Source organism: Leopardus geoffroyi, chromosome A1 (genome assembly GCF_018350155.1).
Source record: "Leopardus geoffroyi isolate Oge1 chromosome A1, O.geoffroyi_Oge1_pat1.0, whole genome shotgun sequence".
NCBI lineage: Eukaryota > Metazoa > Chordata > Mammalia > Carnivora > Felidae > Leopardus > Leopardus geoffroyi.
In genome coordinates, this window is record NC_059326.1 from 101,176,962 (window position 1) to 101,181,813 (window position 4,852).

Here is a 4,852-nt window from a genome sequence, read left to right on the forward strand (position 1 = left end):
TCCCAGGCCTCGGGTCTCTGGTGTATCATTGTGAAATTAATTGGTAGTAACGGGTTGCAAGAGTTGTTCCTGCAAGCAGCTAACATTTCATTGCGTTTTGTGGAAGAAATAGCATCATTGCTGTTATTAGAGTGCCCTGTGCTGTAAAAACTGAAACACAGGTACCTGTTGCGTTGTTTAAAATAGGAAACGTGATGCATCTAAAAAAGCAGGACATTTCTGGAACAGCCTGAGGTCAGTGGGTCCCTCGGAGGAGGCCCAGGCAGCCTTGTGTTTTAGGAGCGAATCTGTCGTTCTCTAATTGAGGCTACATATGCCTGCAGGAATCGGGCACATAGCAAACACACTTTCCGAAAAGTTCGCTTCTCTTTTCCTTCTTCGATGTGCATTTAATTTTATCTCCCATAACCTTTTCCAGTTCCTGACATCAAATCCTAAAAGATCCTGAGAGATGTGCTGCTTTGAGTGATAACAGCATGTTCCAGAAATGTCATTCATTTGTCAGGAGCCTTTCAAGGCAACGAAGTTCGGAGACGTTTTATGAAGCGACTGGATGTTTGGGTACTTATCCAGCCAAGAGTGTGAGGTTTCCCTATCACTAACACCTATCTGGACTACTACCAAATAACAACGTAGAGTCCCGGGAAGAGCCACATTTCAGACTTTCTCAAGATTCGATTCTCCAAACCCAACGATCAGCTGTCAGGAACAACTGGCCAGGGTGAACCAAACTGAGAAGGATATTGCTTTCCTTGTGGAAGGCTTGTGTCAGACGTTGAGCCTGTAATTCATGGTCGTGTTTAACAATGCCAGTATTTATTTAGTTTCTTCTTTTTAAGTAACGCGTGTCAGATAGTTCATCGGATCAATAGGAAAAATGACAAGAAACAAAAATATGTCAGAAAACAGAGCACAGACATAAAACTATTGAACTACCTTCCCTCTGTATTGAGAGGCAACCGTTGTGCTTAGAAAACAGTCTGTTGACTAAGTTTTAATAGGAAAATAAAATGAACGGGTCGCCTGGGTGGCTCACTCAGTTAAGCTGCTGACTTTGGCTAAGACCACGATCTCACAGTTTATGAGTTCGAGCCCTACATTGGGCTCTCTGCTGTCAGTGCCAAGCCACTTTGGATCCTCTGTCTTCCTCTGTCTGTCCTTTCCCTTCTTTATCTCTCTCTCCCAAAAATAAATAAACATTTAAAAAATTAATAAAATGAGCTTCTTTTCCACATGTTGACAGGAATAATGATAGCAACTTGTATTGTGCAGTCACTGGTAGGCACCATTCTAACTGCTTGACATGGATTATCTTACTTTAATCCTCAGTAACTCTGTAACAAAGACACTATCATTTTCCTCTTCTCATGTGTGCTTAATCTTAGCAGCTTCTTTACCATTTTCCCCCCTCCAAAACCACACAACAGTAATTTTCTAAGAGGGAAAACCTCTATTCAAAGCCTCTTTTTGAGAACAAGAGTTTTTTAAAATAAAAAGACACAAGTGTCATGTGTTTATAAAACGTGTTTCTAGAAACAATGCTGAGTTGCTCTTAAAATATGTGTCATTGTAGGGGCGCCTGGGTGGCTCAGTCACTTAAGCGTCCAACTCTTGATTTCTGCTCAGGTCATGATCCCAGGGTCATGGGATTGAGCCCTGAACTGGGCTCTGCATCGAGTGTAGAACCTGTCTAAGATGCTCTCTTTCCTTCTGTCTCTTGACTCGAGACTTGCACACCGCTCTCTTAAATAAAAACAGACAAAATGTGTGTGTGTGTATACACACATATATACACATATATATATACAGATATATATACACATATATATACAGATATATATATATACACATATATACATATATACACATATATATACAGATATATATACAGATAGATATATACACATATATACACACGTATATATATACAGATATATATACACATATATACAGATATATATACACATATATACAGATATACACATATATATACATATATATACACATATATACATATGTACAGATATATATACACATATGTACACATATATATACACACACACATATATATATATATGGGTGTGTCCGTGCAGGTGCTCATTTTGTAATCACCAAAGCTGTCCTGCTGAACAACAAATTTTCAAATATCCCATTGCTGGCAGGCATTGTTTTTGTTTTTCCAAACTCGCAACTAAAAGTCCGCCTTAAAAAGAATCCTCTGAAGCCTGTGATACACATTGGAAACAAATGGCATCAGGCAGGAAGGCAGGTTATGTTGGGCCGTGGCCAAAGGAGAGCTGGGCTAGAGCACTATTGACAAGCGAAGACACATCGTGAATGGGGCTAAGTGAAATCTCGTTTTCTTTCTTTGTTCTGACTAAATGCAAAGTGAGTTACTTTTCAGGCATCAATGGAGTAATTATGTAGCTGTGTCCATTAAGAATATGAGCTTGAGTGGTTAGTTTGTTGGTTTCAAGCAGCCAGGGACAAAGATGGGAGTCCTTATAGGTTTGGTTTGTCAAAGGTATAAACAATATAGGTACATGCGTGAGGTACTCAAGGAACCGGTTGACGTTCGTAGCCACAACCTAGAGACTCCTTTTGAGGTGGGTTCGAAAAGTAAGTTGACAACATTTCTCCATGAGCTGACTTTCTTACGAGGCAGTTCTTTATCACGGTATAGAAACCACAGGGTAAGCTACGTTTTTTCCAAATTCAGATTCCTATTAGAATCTTGTTGGTCAAAATGATGAACAGGTTTCCCCCATCAGTGAAACATGGTGGGTTGCAGTTGGTATTTCCTTTCGTACAAAACATCTCTATTGCTGCCTTTCTCCCCCAAAGCTTGGCGTATCACTCCTGACTGGAAACAATCTTGATAGAAACTTCAACCAACTGGAGGTATATTGCTACAGCAGAATTCTGTTTATGTTTTGTTTTTGTTTTTTTTTTTAATCTTCCTACAGTAGATGATCACCACATGTCAGGGAGAGCAGCCATGTGGACCAAATGTCCACCTACTCACACTGTGGATCCCCATGCAAGCATTTTCCAATTGTAAAAATCCACCCTTGTAGACTTACTTTCTCTGAACAATCCAGTACGCGGACTTGAGTTTTTCCCAACTTGGAGAGAATACAGTAGCAAAACCAGAGGCAAAATCCTTCTGGGAAGTTCTAAGTCCTCTGTGAAAGACGCTTCCTCCGGTATAAATTGAGTCATGTGGTGACTCCGGCATGAAGGAAAGCTTTGGCTCAGATCAGCATAATTATTTTGGAAACCTGATGTCCCCAAGGTAATTTATTTTGTTCTGTCAAGGGAAGGCATCCAGCCTGTAGCATCCTACTAGAAATGTGGTATTTAGATGCTGTCAGGGCACTGTGTAAATTTCCTTGGTATGCTAATTTTAAGTTTATTGTGAATGTTCCCCACTAGAATAGAGATCTGTCTCTCTCTCTCTCCACCTCCCCAGCAAATAAAATGGGTAGGGTTAGCATTTAATTTCAGTTGTTGTTTTTGAGGTTTGGAAAGTTTAAACAAGTGAGTCAGGAGAATGAGGAGAGAAGCTCACTGTGGTATCGAATGCTTGCTGTAAGGACTGCTCGCTTATAGGATGGATAGGACTGACTGTCTTGTAGTTAGAATGGTAAACAATTTGTTTATGCTTTTACATCTTATTAAATTCACATCTTAAAAAAAAAAAACAAGTACAAAGGACCAATGAGATCATACATTCAGCTGTATTCTTATGATAGTCTGTCCCGGGATTACATTGTGTTTAAATGAGAAGCAGGCACACATTTAGAGATAATTGACAAAGGATTGTAAATACATTGGATTCATAAGACGTGCCTGTGCTGACTTGGATGTGCCTGTGGGCTCTGCCTTTCCAGCCCCATGTTGGTCACTTCCCCAAGTGCAAGCTGTTTGATTCTAGAATCTGTCAACAAACTGATTGGGTGGTAGGCGTCAACAAATTCTTCTTGGGAGAGTGTAAGCTAGAAAATGGAATAAGGAAGCTTGTGGAACTGGCTAGCAGAACGACTGTCAAAATTCATTCCTGTGGTTACCTGGGTCTTTTAGAGGTGGCTCTGCCCCTCGCTTCTGGGCTTGGTCGCTCACTTGCTCAACCAGGTTGGGTCCACTATCAAGGAAACTTAGTATGCAGAGGCCCGGCCACAGATGTAGACTTGATTTTTTATCTCTGGCCTCCATTAGCCTCAGAGTAGCCTGGGTCTGTGATCCTTCTGAGTGTCCACGGCCTCAAGGGCTCACAATCAGAAAGCCACAGTCAGCTGTTTGATTTACCTCTTGTTGTGTTAGAGAATGAAGTTCCACTTGACTCAGAAAGAGTATGTGAACTTCAAGAAACATCCAGGAAAACACTGAGGCTGGAGTGGAGTGACAGAGGGGAAGGTGGTAAGGGGCTAAGGTCAGCGAGGTAAAGGGAAGTGGACCATGAGAGCCTTGAAGGCCACTTGGGAGATCTTGAAGACTCTTTCCCCTGAGTGAGGTGGGGCAAGGTCTGCTTGGAAAACATCACCTGGCTGCTCTTTGGACCACAGAATGTAAGGGCATATGGGCTGAAGATGGGAATTGATTATGAGGATACCTCACTAGAGGGAACAGGTGGCGGGCAGAATCTCCCGCAAGGGGAGTAGTGGTCAAGACTGCGAGAAGTCATACAATTCTGGGTCTATTGGGATGATTTGTGGATGGATTGGATGTGGAATGTTAGATAAAGAGAGGACTCAAAAATGACTCCCAGGTTTTGTGGCCTCAGCAAGTGGAAGATTGAGTTTTTCGGTTTGGGGGATTTGTGTTCCTTGTTTAGGTCGCTCATCCTTTCTGT